Source organism: Carcharhinus amblyrhynchos, chromosome 25 (assembly GCF_965287045.1).
Source record: "Carcharhinus amblyrhynchos chromosome 25, sCarAmb.v2.hapA, whole genome shotgun sequence".
Lineage (NCBI taxonomy): Eukaryota > Metazoa > Chordata > Chondrichthyes > Carcharhiniformes > Carcharhinidae > Carcharhinus > Carcharhinus amblyrhynchos.
This window is the reverse complement of record NC_137348.1, coordinates 13,873,886-13,890,656: the sequence shown is the minus strand read 5'-3', so window position 1 is coordinate 13,890,656 and position 16,771 is coordinate 13,873,886. Positions and strand designations below refer to the sequence as shown.

Genomic DNA, 16,771 nt, shown 5'->3' with positions numbered 1-16,771 from the left:
ATTCTTCAGCCTCCCAGCCGCATGTTTCCCACCGGTGGAAGACGGCATGTTGTTCGCTAGTGGTGGGATTCCCTGGTCCCACTGTTGTCAATAGAAATTCCCACTGATATAACCCCATGGCAGCAGGAAACCCGCAGGCGGGAATGCACTGCTGGCAGGGCCAGAGAATCCTGCCAGTGTGAACGACTGGAGAATTCTGACCAAAATATTTGTTGAATGTCTCTGCCATTTCCTCATTCCCCATAATAATTTTTCCTATTTCTGCTTCTAAGGGATGTTAACTCTTCTTTCTCATTTACTTGTGAAAGCTCTTGTCATGCTTTTATATTCCTGCTGTTCTGACAAAGAGGTTAGTCCCATTTTATCTTGCTGGTCAGTTTTCTCTTTTTATCCCTTAATCTTTAAAACACTCCTACTGTCAGATTTGCTACAATTCTTTGCAATCCATTAGCCTCTTATTTCAATCTAATACTTTGCTTATCTGCCTAAGAAAGTCACGCATGGATCTTTATTGCAGAGTTGTTGTTAGTCAATGGAATTTTTTTGTTGAACATTTTGAACTGTTTCTGTAAATGTTTCCCACTGTTTATTTATAGCCATTCCTTTTAGTCTATTTATCCAATTAACCATAAACATTTCTTCCCTCATATCTATGTAATTGGCTTTATTTAGAGGCATATATAAGATAAAGAGCCAATATAAAATATGTAGCAAAATCCTAAAAGGGGTGCAAGAGCAGAGGGATCTGAGTGTATATATGTATAGATCATCGAAGATGGCAGGATAGTTGGAGAAAGCAGTTAATAATGCATATAGTATCCTGGGTTTTATTAATAGGTGCATAGAGTACAAGAGCAAGGAGGTTATATTGAACTTATGCAAGACTAGTTAGACCTCAGCTGGAATATTACATGCAATTCTGGGTGCCACATTAGGAAAGGTTGTGAATGCATTGGAGAAAGTACAGAGAGGTTTACAAGAATGGTTCTAGTGATGAAAAACTTCAGTTATGAGGCTAGATTGGAGTGGTTGGAACTGTTCTCCTTGGAGAGAAGAAGTCTGAGAGGTGATTTGATAGAGATATTCAAAGTTTATTTATTAGTATTGCAAGTAGGCTTACATGAACACTGCGATGAAATTACTGTGAATATCCCCTACTCACCACACTCCGGTGCCTGTTCAGGTACATGAAGGAGAATTTGGCATGGTTAGTGCACCTAACCTGCACATCTTTTGGACTGGAGGAGGAAACCCATGCAGACGTGGCAAGAACTTGCAGACTCTGCGCAGACAGTGACTCGTCAGGAATCAAACCCAGTCCCTGAAAGCTTATTGAATTGTGGTCACTGTTCCCGAACTGCTCCTCTACTGAAACATCGACCACCTGTCCGAGCTCATTCTCCAATACCAGGTCCAGTATGGCCCCGTCCCTAGTTGGACTATCTACATACTGTTTCAGGAAGCCCTCCTGGGTGTTCCTTACAAACTCTGCCCCATCCATGCCCCTAGGACTAAGTGAGTCCCAGTCAATATGGGGGACATTAAAATCTCCCACCACAACAACCCTGCTACTTTTACACTTTGCCAAAATCTGCCTACTATCTGTTCTTCAATCTCCCACTGGCAGTTGGGTAGCCTATAGTAAACCCCCAACATTGTGACTACACCTTTCCTATTCCTGAGCTCTGCCCATATTGCCTCGCTGTATGAGCCCTCTGAGGTGTCCTCCCGGAGTACAGCTGTGATATTCTCCTTAACCAGTAGAGCAACTCCCCCCACCTCTTTTATATCCACCTCTATCCCGCCTGAAACATCTGTGTCCTGGAATGTTAAGCTGCCAATCCCGTCCTTCCTTTAACCAAGTCTCTGTAATGGCAACAACATTGTAGTTCCTAGTACTAATCCAAGTTCTGTGATTCTGTTTAAGTTTACAATTCTTGTTTGTAAAACGGAGTATGTCACTTTCAAGCTTAACGTGGAATGGTATTATGACTCCTTTTTCCTAATAAATTCTGCCTCATTACACAATACTAGATCCAAAACAGCTTTAACCCTAATTTGTCCCAATATGTATTGCCCCAGGAAATTGTTTGAAAATATTCTGCAACCTTCCCCTCTAGATCAGCTTTGCCAATTTGATTGGTTTAGCCTACCTAAAGATTGAGGTGCCCCATGATTAACATATTGCCTTAGTTTCACACTCCAATAATTTTTTTGTTTAACGCTCTGTCGAATAGTATATCTACTGTTACGGGGCCTATGATTATTATCCATTATTCATTCGTGGGACATGGATGTCACTGGCTGGCCAGCATTTATTGCCCATCCCTAGTTGCCCGAAGGTAATTGAGAGTCAACCACATTGCTGTGGCTCTGGAGTCATAATTAGACCAGACCAGGTAAGGATGGCAGATTTCCTTCCCTAAAGGGAACCAGATTGGTTTTTTTGACAATCGACAATGATTTCAAGGTCCTTGGTAGATACTTATTTCCAGATTTTTTTCATTGAATTCAAATTTCACCAACTGCCGCAGTGGAATTCGAACCAGGGTCCTGGAACATTAACTGACTTTTTTTGATGAATATTTTAGCTATAATGCCACTAGGCCATTGCCTCCCTATATCTTCCTTAATCTTCCCCTATACCTTCTCCCACCAAAGTTTTCTGATAGTTGACATTCCCAATCTCAATGCATGCTGATTCTACTTCATGATCTTCTGAGCTAAGATCCTTTTTCACTAATGTCCTAATAATGTCCTCCATTAGCATTAGGGCTAGCCCTTCTTCTTCTTCACCATTCTGTATGTTTGTATGAAATACAGTGTACCATGGAATATTTATTTCTAGACCTCGGCCACCATGCAACTATGTCTCTGTAATGGTGATTAGATCTAAACCATTTACCTCCATTTGTGTCGCTAGTTCATCAATTTTATTGAGATGTTTTGACATTCAGATAAAAAGCCTTTAATTTGTTCTATTATTCCATGCATGGACCTTACGATGCACAGTTCAAACTATCTTGCCCTTCCTGTTCCACTCTGTACATCTTTACCTGAGTTGCTACACTGTTATATTGCCTTGACTTTTCTCTTTGGATTTCTAAGTTTCCCTCCACCCAAACTCCCTCCCCCACCCCACCTCCATTAATTTAAAGCCCTAGTTTTATAATTCACCAGGACACTGGATCCAGCAGAAGCCCATCCCAACACAAAACACTGAAATCAATGTATTTTTGAGTACCAAGAGAATTCAGAGCTATGGGGATAGAATAGGAATGTGGAATTGATGTAGCCATGACCTCAGTGAATGTCAGAGTGGGATTGAAGGGCTGAGTGGTCTGCTCCTGCTCTTATTTCCCACATTTTAACCAATTTTAAAGGTAGCTGCTATTGATGTGGTGTTTGAAACTTGTACAAGGATTATAAGTGAACTGATAATTCAGTTATCTCTGAACAACATTGTTATGCTGATTGAGTGAGATGCAGGAAGGGGAGGAGGCTCACTTGGTGCATACTTCTTACTGTGTCTACCCCAGTCCAATGTCGGCATCTCCACATCTTGGAGCATCAGCACAGGCATTGACCTGTTGGGCTAAATGGCCTGTTTCTGTGCTGCAAATATTATGTAACAGTGTTAGGAAGCAGAGCAGAAACTCCAAGATATATTGTGAAGTTAGCCTAGACCCCAGCTGTTTTTTGATTTTGGCATTTGTGCAAACATAAACTGTTTTGCGCCAGATATGATTCTATTGACCCACTAGGAAGTTTTTATTAAAATAAACTTTATTTAACAATACAGTTTAACTATAACAAAAAGAATTAGTGTAACTTTTACCAATTGAAATATTTAAACATGACAAGGCATAACTCTTAATTGCTAGTTACCTCTATTAATCACAATTTGAGCAATATCCCCACAGATGTAAACTTGTCTTCAGAATTAGCAAAATCACACAAGCTTATGTGGATTGCTGGTCTTCCAGCCTTTCAACCTCACTGGACAGAGATACAGAGAGACATCTGTCTTCTGATTCTCAGACAACAGCCTCTGAAGAAAGACCAGTCTTCAACACACAGATCTCTAGACAGAGACCTAATTTCACACAGCAGAACTCCAGAGTGAGAGAGTCAGGGAGAAAGCTCCTCTTGCCTTTTTGAAAGCTCTGGAGAGTGATATCTGTCTTCTAGCAGGTCCCAGACTTCAATCTCCAGGGAAAGAGAGAGAGAGAAAAAGAGCTGCTGCTCTGTACAATTTCAAACAGCAACACCGTGCTTGTCTTTTGGTAAGCTTAGCTCTGTCCAATAGCTAAATGCTACTCTGAAGCCCCAGGAGACAACATTAAAAATAACAAAAGTGCATCAACTCAGATTAAAACAAATACCCTAATAAATAGGAGCAATTATTCTTCTCCATGCTCAGCATGTGGGCTATCAGCTGCAAACAATCGGCACTCAGGGCTACAGTATAAAACAGTCCTTTCCCAAGAAACATGACATAAAATACATTTCTTAAAGGCACGGTATTGTCACAATACTATGTAATTTTAAGAACCTTTTCTCTGCCTTCTCAAGCCAGTTTAGGAATCTTACACAAAGGAAAAAGGAGTATCAAGAATGGAAGTACCAAACAGTGGAGAGTATAAGGTGATAGCCCATAGCATATACCTGTGCTAATTTTTTTACTTGTTCATGGGATGTGGGTATTGCAGGCTGGGTCAGCATTTGTTGCCCCTTCCCAAGGCATTTAAGAGTGAATTACATTACCTTGGGTCTGGAGTCACATGTAGGCCAGACCAGGTAAGGATGGCAGATTTCTTTCCCTAAGGCACAGGTGAGTTTTTTGAGGTCATCATTAGACTTTTTATTCCAGATTTTTATTAAATTTGCAGTGGGATTTGAACCAGGGTTGCCCAGAGCATTACCCTGGGTTTCTGGATTATTAGTCCAGCAACAATATCACTGTGCCACTGCCTCCCCTGGGACCTGAGAGCAATTGATGTCGACATTCAGTCTAAAGTGGTTAGCACTGCCGCCTCAGCACCAAGGACTTGGGTTCAATTCCTGGCTTGGATGACTGTCTATGTGGAGTTTGCATATTCTCCCTGTGTCTGTGTGGGTTTCCTTCAGTTTCCTCCCAGTCTGAAAGATGTGCTGGTTAAGTGCATTGGCCATGCTAAATTCTCCCTCAGTGTATCCAAACAGCCGCCGGAGCATGACGACTAGGGGATTTTCACAGTAATTTCATTGCAGTGTCACTGTAAACCTACTTGTGACATTAATAAATAAACTTAAAACGAAGGAGAGAAACTTAAGGTCCCTCACTTTATTAGAAATAACACAAAGATCAAAAAATATTATTCTGAGCTCTCTGTTGTTTGAAGTTTTAATTTTATTGGTTGCCTTGTAGGTATCACATCTTCTAAGACAGTAGCACAGCTGGATCAGATATGACTATGTGTATAGAGTGAATGTGAAATGCCTGTGCAAAAACATCTCATATGGAGATTTCACACTTCTTGGCTTCAGATACATCTGTCTGACAGTTTTCAATATCTCTCACTAGGTGGTATGCAAGACTACAATTATGTGTGGGGCCAGTGCTTTGAGCTAACGTTAGAGCTGTCTTGTTGCAAGTACCCAGTTGCAGCACAACTGCCACACTTCTGGGAACAGAACAAAGTTCCACTCATCCTCTTTATCCAGCAAGTCCATTTAGGTACATGTATACATTATCGTGCATTTTAAAGCTGGTGGGGGTGGTTTTCTGAATATGACCTTTCGCCAGTATTTCCCATTGGAAAACTCTCGTGATTTTACATCTACGGATTTCAATGGGTGGAAAGCTGTGGTCAACATGGCTGCTGTGTCGGGAATTAACTTCCCACAGATGTGGTTGGGGATGAAAACAGCATGGATTTGTACTGATTAGAGTGTCATTAACCCCCAAATGTCCAAGGAGCTTCATAAGTGAAATCAAAGGTTTTTGGCATGGAGCCATTTCAGGATGGTTGACTTGTTCAAAGAGGTAAGTTTTAAGGAGCATCTTTAAAAGATAAGAGAAAGATGAAGGGGCAGAGAGGTTCAGGGAGGGAATTCTGAGTTTGTGTGCAAGATAGTTGAAGGAATGGCCATCCACTGAGGATGTGTAATCCATCCATGATATTGGTTTATTAACCAATATCATGGATGGATTTTAATTTGGCAATATGCTGGGAGAGTGTGGGAAACTGAAGGCAAGTGCCTTTTTAACAAGGCCTTTTTAGCTGAACCATTGTATCACCATAGCTTTTCTGGGTTTCCTGGCCAATTGGCATGAGCGGGTATGATGATGATCTATATGAGGTGATTTCAACACCAGTATCTGAAAGGATACCCCAAGCATCTGACTTGATGGAGTTTGGGGGCAGGAGCTGAATGAAGTCCAGACATTCATTTTCGTGATGCCTCCCTGGGTGGCATGGTGGCACAGTAGTTTGCCCCACTGCCTCACAGCGAAAGGGGCCCGGGTTCAATTCCAGCCTCGGATGACTGTGCGGAGTTTGCACCCTCTCTTCGTGTCTACGTAGGTTTCCTCCAGGTGCTCCGCTTTCCTCCCACAGTCCAAAGATAAAGTTAAAGTTTACTAATCACAAGTAAGGCTTACATTAACGCTGCAATGAAGTGAAATTCACCTAGTCGCCACACTCTGGCGCCAGGTCAATGCAGCCTAACCAGCATGTCTTTCAGACTGTGGGAGGAAACCGGAGCACATGGAGGAAACCCACACAGACATGGGGAGAACATACAAACCCCACACAGACAGTGAATCAAACCCAGGTCCCTGGCGCTGTGAGGCAGCAGTGCTAACCACTGTGCTACCATGCCATCCAAAGATGTGCTGATTAGATGGATTGGCCATGCTAAATTGCCCCTTGGTGTCCCAAGATGTGGAGAGCAGATGGATTAACTACTGGAAATGTGTGGGGTTATGGGATCGGGTGGGGGAATGGTCTGGGTAAGATGCTGTCGGAGAGTCAGTGCAGATATGATGGGCCAAATGGCCTCTCCTGCACTGTAGCAATTCTATGATTTGCTACAATGGGAAATACTCTCCCCACTTGCCAGGAGGAAGAAGCCTGCACTGAAATGGTGAAGGAGGTTGCCCATGAAGAGCAGCAGAAATGTGATTAACCAGCTTTTGACATTGAATCTATGATCCAAGCAAGTTAGGGCTGGTAAGCACGGTGGCACATTCACCGACATCCTGATGTGCATATCACACCAAGCCCCTCATTCTATTCATCTGCATTGACAACCTCCCCCCGCGTTATCCTTTTAGAAATACGAAAGCGATAGTTTAGAAATGAGAGTCTGAAGGTAGAGATATTTCCTTCAATGTTTAGCTGTTTGACTTGAGGTTTCCACCTCATTGACTAGGTTTTGAACAATTAATAAATGGTAATTCGCGTCACCTTTATCTTCCAGGATTAAAGGGCAGAGTTCTGGATGAAAAGGGAAATCCTATTTCCAAAGCAGTTGTAAACGTTTTTGGCCGTAGTAATCTTGTCCCATTCCAAACCAATTCTCTGGGAGAATACTACAGACTTCTAGTACCTGGGGAGTATATTCTTGAGGTAAGGCATGGGGGAGATGTTAGTGCTGGATTTCCTACCATGGAACCTACATATATTTTGAAATCTGTAACTGCCTTGGTTCTGTAAAGCCACAGCTTTATAATATGTTTTGTTTGTGGCTGATTGTGGGTGCGTGCAATGGTCAAAGTGGAGGAAGACTAAAATGCTCAGAATAGACCAATTCACCTACACATCTGAAGGTTTAAAGCTGTCCTCATTTTTAAAATTCATTCATGGGTCATGGGCGTCACTGTCTGGCTAGCATTCATTGCCCATTGCTAGTTGCCTTTCCTCAGAGGGCAGTTGAGAGTCAACCACATTACTGCGGTGCTGGGGTCACATGTAGGCCAGACCAGGTAAGGACGGCAGATTTCTTTCCCTAAAGGACATTAGTGAACCAGATGGGTTTTTCCGACAATCGACAAACGCTTTCATGGTCATCGGTAGGTTCTTAATTGCAGATTTTTTTATTGAATTCAAATCCTGCCATCTGTTGTGGTGGGATTCGAGCCCTATCCCCAGAAGATCTGATCCATGAGATTTACACAGTTGGCAAGAACCCCAGAACATTAACAGAGTTTCTGGATTAATAGTCTATTGATAGTACCACTGGGCCATCACCTCCCCTAAACGAAAGATATTGCTGAAAAGAGAGACAGGGTTCATCTCATCTTCATCAGGACAAATGCAAGAATGCCAAATTTCAAAGCATCACAAAATTTATATATCACAGGAGAAAAAGGTGCTGATTGGTTGGCAATTCGACTCTGATTGGCTGAGGCATTGGCATGAAGAAAGCAATGGGGAACTAAAGGCTCTCCAAACTGCCAGATAATTCAAAAAAACCTTGAAGACTTGACTATATCTCTTCTGTTTGCAGCGAGTGGGGCTCTGTGTATGAATGTATGTTGCTTCAAGCATGCTTCATGAGCCACATTATGCACTTGACTGATTATCTTAAGTAGTTGTTGCAATGGCCATTGGCACACTCAGGACTATTCAAAAATTTATCTATCCTTGCCTTAAAAACATTCAATGAGGCAGCTTTAGCTGCTTCACTGGGCGTGGAATTCCACAGATTCACAACCCTTTGTATGAAGCAGTTCCTCCTCAACTCAATCCTAAATCTGCTTCCCCTTATTTTGAGGCTAGTTTCACCCACCAGTGGAAACAACTTCCCTACTTCTATCTTATCTATTCCCTTCATGATCTTATATGTTTCTATAAGATTTCCCCTCATCTTTTGAATTCCAATGAGTATAGCCACAGTCTACTCAATAAGGTCCCCCATGTAAGACTTCTTGAGAAAGTGAGAGGGCATGGGATCCAAGGGGCTGTTGCCTTGTGGATCCAGAACTGGCTTGCCTGCAGAAGGCAGAGAGTGGTTGTGGATGGATCTTTTTCTGCATGGAGGTTGATCACCAGCGGAGTGCCCCAGGGGTCTGTTCTGGGACCCTTGCTGTTTGTCATTTTCATAAATGACCTGGATGCGGAAGTGGAGGGATGGGTTGGTAAGTTTGCTGATGACACGAAGGTTGGTGGTGTTGTGGATAGTCTGGAGGGATGTCAGAAGTTGCAGCGTGACATAGATAGAATGCAAGACTGGGTGGAGAAGTGGCAGATGGACTTCAACCCAGATAAATATGTAGTGGTCCATTTTGGCAGGTCCAATGGGATGAAGGAGTATAATATCAAGAGTAAGACTCTTAGCAATGTAGAGGATCAGAAGGATCTTGGTGTCTGGGTCCATAGGACTCTTAAATCGGCCTCGCAGTTGGAGGATGTGGTCAAGAAGGCGTATGGTATACTAACCTTCATCAATCGAAGGATTGAGTTTAGGAGTTGGGAGATAATGCTGCAGCTTTATAAGACCCTTGTCAGACCCCACTTGGAGTACTGTGCGCAGTTCTGGTCACCTCATTACAAGAAAGATGTGGAAGCTATTGAAAGGATGCAGAGGACATTTACAAGGATGTTGCCTGGATTGGGTGGCATGCCTTATGAGGATAGGTTGAGGGAGCTCGGTCTTTTCTACCTGGAGAGACGAAGGATGAGAGGTGACCTGATAGAGGTTTATAAGTTATTGAGAGGTATAGATCGGGTGGATTCTCAGAGGCTATTTCCCAGGGCTGAAATGGTCGCTACGAGAGGACACAGGTTTAAGGTGCTGGAGAGTAGGTACAGAGGCGAAGTTTTTCACTCAGAGAGTGGTGGGTGAGTGGAATCGGCTGCTGTTGGCGGTGGTGGAGGCGAACTCGTTGGGGTCTTCTAAGAGACTTCTGGATGACTACATGGGATTTAATGGGATTGAGGGTTATAGATAGGCCTAGTAGATCAGCGCAACTTGTGGGCCGAAGGGCCTGTTTGTGCTATAGTTTTCTATGTTCAATGTTCTACTCAGTCTCTCCTCAAAAGCCAACATCTCAACTCTGGAATCAACCTAGTGAATCTCCACTGCACCCACTCCTGTGCCAGTATATCCTTTCCCAAGCAAGGAGACCAAAACTGTACACACTTCTCCAGATGTGGCCTCACCAGCACCTTATACAGCTGCAACATAATCACGCTGTTTTTAAACTCCATTTTTCTTGCAATGAGGGACAAAATTCCTTTTTGCCTTTTTAATTACCTGCTGCACCTGCAAACCAACTCCTTGTGATTCTTGCACAAGGACGCCTGGTCCCTCTGCATAGCAGCATGTTGCAATTTTTACCATTTAAATAATAGTCCATTTTGCTGTTATTCCTACCAAGATGAATGACCTCACATTTACCAACATTGTACTCCATCTGCTAGACCTTCATCTATTCACTTAGATTATTTATATCCCTTCGCAGACTTTCAGCGTCCCCTGCACACTTTGCTCTTCCACCCATCCTAGTGTCATCTGTGAATTTTGACACACTACACTTGGTCCCCAACTCCAAATCATCTATGTAAATCGTAAACGATTGCAGTCCCAACACTGATCCCTGAGGCGCACCACTAGTCATTGATCACCAATCAGAAAGACACCCATTTACCCCCAACTCTTTGCTTTCTATTTGTTAACCAATCCTCTATCCATGCTAATACATTATCCGTAACACTATGCACCTTCTGGAAATCCAGATACATCACATCCACATCCACAGTTTGGGACTATGGTGGGGGAGTAAGGGGGAGGGGTGGTTGGTGGTATTACAGATTCCCTATTACAGATCGGTGCATGCTCAGCACACTGTTGCTGATCTCTCGGATGGGAATAGACCGTGTCCCCTGATTTTTAGTGTGAATTACGCTAGTGCACTCTACAGTGCTGAGAGTGTGGGAGATTCATTTTGAAAATCCCGCTAAAAAATCCAGTGGGATTTACTCCAGTTTTTATGTAAATTTTTGCACTTGGAATTTTTTTGAGAGAATCACCCCCCCCACCGGCCCTGTGTTTCTAATGCAAACAATCAGAAACTTTTTTAAATTATTCATTTCTGTGAAATGGGTGTCACTGTCTAGATTAGCATTTATTGCCCTTGAACTGAGTGCATTTCAGGGAGCAGCAACAGTCACACATATCTCTGTGGATCTGGAACGTTGGCCAGACCCAAGAAGGATTTCCTTCCCTGAAGGATACTGATGAACCACATGAGCTTCTACGACAATTGACAATCATTAGACTTTTAATTTCAGATTCATTTTGCTGTTGAATTCAAATTTCACTGTCTTCCGTGGTGAAATTTGAACCTGGGTTCTCAGGGCATACCAGATTACTAGTCCACTAACAACACCAGTATGCCACGGCCCTCCCCTACACCACTGCCTCCCTTAACTAGCCTATTTCTGCTGGTCCTTGTTTCTAACTCCAGTGTGTTGTTCAGGATTAATAGATTAACTAGTTTTGAAATTTGGAATATATCCTTTGGTTTCTTATACTTTTATTCTTTTCTCCTTAAATTTTGGTATTCATTATCATGTGCAACTAGATTTCATTATCCAAAGTAATAACATTCTAATGATTTCAAAATCAACATTTGGGAAATAACCCAATAACAATTTCATTTTTAGCTTTAAAAAATATTCAATCTAAGAACTATGTATTGTATATTTCGAAAGTTGGGCCTCCTCACTTTCCTTCCTTGCTTTTCCCATGTGGTCCATCCAGATCAGGTGACCTACTCGAAGTTGTCTGCCAATATTACTGACAGGTTGGTGACATGAGCCAGATTCTTTATACATCAATTTCCTCTCTTCCTCCAATGGAGAATAAGTTGGCTGCCCTTCAGATCTCCACTGGGGTTGGTGAAAACTTGAGCCACTCTTCGCTGTTCTTGTGCATTCTCTAACATCCAGTTACAGAGGATTCCTGCCATTTATTGTTTTTCAGGAGCTTATATGGCTAAAGGAAGAAGAGTTAAAAAATAATAGTCACTTAGCACATAAATCTTAAATGGCATCAACACCGATCTCTTTAAATTCAAACAGATGTTATATTTCCACATTTTTAACAGCTGAATTTACACCACAGTTTGCTAGGTTACATATTTGGAGCAAACCTTGATTTTTATTATAAAAATGGGAGAGAAGATGATGGAGCGATTTCTACAGTATCTTTTCTCTGTGTGTCTTGGTTTTGAGGCCAGTCTAGGCTTATGGGGTATGAAGGTTCTTTCTGTCTGTTGACTGTAATGACCTGACAAATTTGGACATCTCTAAACAATTGCATTGAATATGGGCCCGAAGGATATTCAAAGATCAGATAGCTTCAGTAAAGGATGGTACGATGTTGGGATTAAGGACAATGCCATTACAACTAGACAGCGCTGTTCTCTTCATCAATGCATACTAAAACTCCAAATGCTTCATGCTGCTATTGGGTAGTCAGACCAGAACATTTTTTATTTTCCAGGGCTACCATTCCTAACTGGGATGACCATGAAAAGTTATTCATTTTGTTTGCCATTCAAATATAGCAAGGCTTCCTTTTCTTAGCTGTTGTTATGCATTGACATTGGGGAGGTAATGGCCTAATGGTATTATCTCTAGACTATTAATCGAGAAACTCAGCTAATGTTCTGGAGCCCCGAGTTCGAATCCCACCACAACAGATGGTGGAATTTGAATTCAATAAAAAATATTTGGGATTAAGAACCTACTGATGACTATGAAACCATTGTCGATTGTCAGAAAACCCATCCGGTTCATTAATGCCCTTTAGGGAAGGAAATCTGCCATCCTTACCTGGTCTGGCCTACACATGACTCCAGAGTCACAGCAATGCGGCTAACTCTCAACTACCCTTGAGAGTCAATTGAGAGTCAACTATAATAAATGCTGACCAGCCAGCGATGCCCATGTCCCACAAATCAATTTAAAAAAATTAGCTCTATTAAGACTGGTCTGAGGAATTCTGGTTTTAGTAATTTGACAACTTTTTGTGGTTCATATCTTCCTACAGGTGGAGGCAGAAGGGTATGATCCTTTGAACAAGACAGTGGATGTGTTTGACACTGTAAATCAATATTCTGCTGCAGTTCATGATGTGGTACTTAAGAGATCAAGATAAGCACTTAAGAAAGAATCGGACAATCTTTGATCTAGTATGGAACATGGATTTGTATTAGGATGACTGAAATTAAAAACGCCAATCTCCAGAAAAACTGCTCTTATTTCAGAGCAGGGCTGCAGGAAGAAAGAATTAAGAACAGCGCACTAAGCCTAGTACATCCCATTGATAAATGTAGGCAGCATATCTCCCCACGTGAAAATCCCTATTTGTGTAAACAAGCGTGTAGAAAATTGTATGATCGTATAGGTAAATGTAATATGTTTTGTGGATCTGTCTCGTTTTTAATCTGAAACAGAATGAAACTTTTAATACAAAGATGTTCAGAAAATGTTTTCAAATTACTCACCTTTATATTGTCACAGAACTTTAAAAAGTCAAATGTTTGAATCTTTCTTTTTTAATTGACTGATTCTTTGTAAATGTGACATCGCCGTCTACTCATAGCTCCACCTAGGTCTCCTTTATCATAGTTATCACTGAATAAACTACCAGCGATTGCTTGTGTAAGGCACTTTGCTCCTTACTTTTTATTGAATATTTGAGATCAGCTAACTCATCCATAGGTTCCGAGAACATCCTAACTCATTGCTGGGCTAGAACTCTTTAGAATAGTTTGGTCTTCGAAGCAAGCTGAGAAAAGAAAGCAAACAAACACCTTTATTAAAATGTCACTGGATTCATATGACAGAATGATTCTTAGCCAAGGTGCCATAACTTTTTTTGGAGGAATTCCCCAGATATGATTGGAACATTAGAAACAAAGGTAGGACATTCAGCCACTCCAGCCTACTCAAACACTCAGTTAGGTTATGTCTGCTCTATATCTCAACTTAATTTACCCATCTTTGTTACAAATCCCTTGGGTGGATTAATGTTGTAGTTATGATACTGGACTACTAACAAAGTCCTGGACTAATAATCAAGTGGTATAAGTACAAATCCCACCATGGCAGATAAATAATTTAAATTCAGCTTAGTTAAAAAAAAACTGTAACAAAAAAAATAGCATCAATAGCTGGCCTGGGGAGGCGATGGCCGAGTGGGATTATCGATAGATTATTAATCCAGAAACTCAGCTAATATTCTGGGTACCTGGGTTTGAATCCCACCATAGCAGGTAGTGAAAGTTGAATTCAGTAAAAAATAATTGGAATTAAGAATCTACTGATGACCATGAAACCATTGTCGATTGTTGGAAAAACCTATCCGGTTCACTAATGTCCTTTAGGAATGGAAATCTGCCATCTTTACCTGGTCTGACCTACATGTGACTCCAGAGCCACAGCAATGTGGTTGACTCTTACTGCCCTTGGGCAACTAGGGATGGGCAATAAATGCTGGCCAGCCAGTGATGTCTACGTCCCACAAATGAATAAAAAAATTGATGCTACTGATCGCCATCAGTAATGATGACCATGAAGCAATGAGATTGTGGTTAAATACCCATCTCATTCACTGATATGTAGGGAAGAAAATCTGCTGTCCTTACCTGGCCTGGACGACACGTAACTCCAAATCCACAGCAATATGGTTGGCAATTTTACTGCTGTCTGAAATGGGATACAAAAGCCACTCAGTTGTATTCAAGATGGTGGATCACCACCATCTTCTCAAGGTCAAAAAGAGATGGGTGATAAATGACAGCCTTGCCAAGACACTTGGCATATCCTGTGAATGAATTAAAAACAAACCTTACCTCAGAAATCTATCTATCTCAGTCTTAGTCTATCTCACCTCATTGTTCTAGCATTCACAGCCTTGTGGGGGAAGAATTTCTGAATTTCTGCGACCCTTTGTATGAAAGCGTGCTTCCCAATTTCACTCCAAATGGCCAAGCTTGAATCTTAAGACTGTGATCCTCCTATTGATTCTCTCACTAGAGGTTTTCTGAAATGACCCTAACAAATGCTTAGACCTGTATCAGATCACCCCTTAATCTCCTGCACTCAGGGGAATGCAAGTCAAGTGTATGCAACCTGTCCTCATTATTTCATCTTCTAAACCTCAGTATCATTAATTTGCCCAAAAGCAAGCATACAGCTGTGTTTCGTTCTCTCAAATGAATATGAACATCGATATTTAAATGGAAAAGCACCCATCTGCATTTAAAAGGGCAAGGTATTTTTCTTACTTGACTGAGCAAACAATTCCAGAGAATGTGAAGCAGGAAATCAAAATCTAAAATTCAAGAAAGAGCAAACTGGTTAGAGCAGTGAGGAGAGCGAAGGGATGTGTCAAAATTTAGAACTACAAAGATGAAGAACTGGATTAGAAAATCCAGGTGCAAGTTCTATTAAAGTTTATTTATTACGGTCACAAGAAGGCTTACATTAACATTGCAATTAAGTTACTGTGAAAATCCCCTGGTCATCACACTGCAGCACCTGTTCGGGTACGCTGAGGAAGAATTTAGCATGGCCAATGCGCCTAACCAGCATGTCTTTCATACTGTGGGAGGAAACCAGAGCACCCAGAGGAAACCCACGCAAAAGGGGGATGGGGGAGCAGGAGGGAGAATATGCAAACTCCACAAAGACAATGACCCAAACTGGGAATTGTACTCGGGCCCCTGGCACAGTGAGGCAGCAGTGTCAACCACTATGCCACTCCCAGAGTTACCAACTATCAAAACAATGGATAAATTATCAATCATAGGAACATAATGTGGCACTTCAAACCATTTTATTGAAGAGTCAGATACGTTGCAGCTCCAATACAACGTACAAATAATACAAAGCTATTTAACAGGCAACAACCTCCCGCGTGCAAATGAGAGAGATAAGAGACAGCTGAATATGCCAGTGAATGGAAGCCGTAGAGCTAACAATGGCATCCTTCGAAAGAAAATTCTCTGTGTAAATTCTGCTTAAATGATACATTTGAACCTACCCCCGCTTCATTGAAACAAAGCGGACTCCCAAGATCCAGCTTGCATTTGGACGGTTCTTTTAATTTGAGTCAATTTTTGCTCTCTACCCACTGACATTTCAGGAATAATGCTACAGAAGCGGTTGATGAAGGAGTATTTAAATTAAACTTGGACTGTTAATTTGGCAGCACCACACTTCAATGTGCAGAGCAAGTAGAATTTTAGCACTAAAGGGGGAAGATTAAAAAAATCACTTCAAATTGCCAGAATTTCATGTTGTCTCAGGTGTTGCTGGAACAGAAATGTGCTGTCAACAGCAATGGATATTGAATTCCCAAAAGAGTAGCACAAAAAGTGTTGAGAATTTTTGGATACATGGTTTGAAGAAGAAGCATTAGTGTTGCGTGATATTAGTAACAAACATATCACACTTTCATCTGAGATTGCTTGTCCACTATGTTTTTCAAAAGGCACAAACCCTTCATGAGTTATCAGTTTTGTTACAGTTGTGGTTGTTTCACGATCTAAGCTATTCGTATACAGATTATGATCCATCAATTCACATTTTAGTAGGTTAGTTTTGTATCAGGTATCGTAGCAATATCAATTTACAAAATGAGACATACACTGCTGCCTTTCACAGGTTTATTGAGGTTGCCAAACAACCTAATTAATGTCAGAATACTAAATTTCTGCAACACTTTCCTTGAAATGGCAATGGCAGAGATGGAGACATTCAGATTT

General features: G+C 41.5%; 1 pseudogene; it reads left to right on the top strand.

Annotated features, from left to right (window-relative positions):
- Nucleotides 1–13,155, top strand: part of LOC145358108 (carboxypeptidase M-like) — a 34,956-nt pseudogene extending 21,801 nt beyond the window's left edge.
- The last annotated feature ends 3,616 nt before the right edge of the window (nt 13,156–16,771 follow it).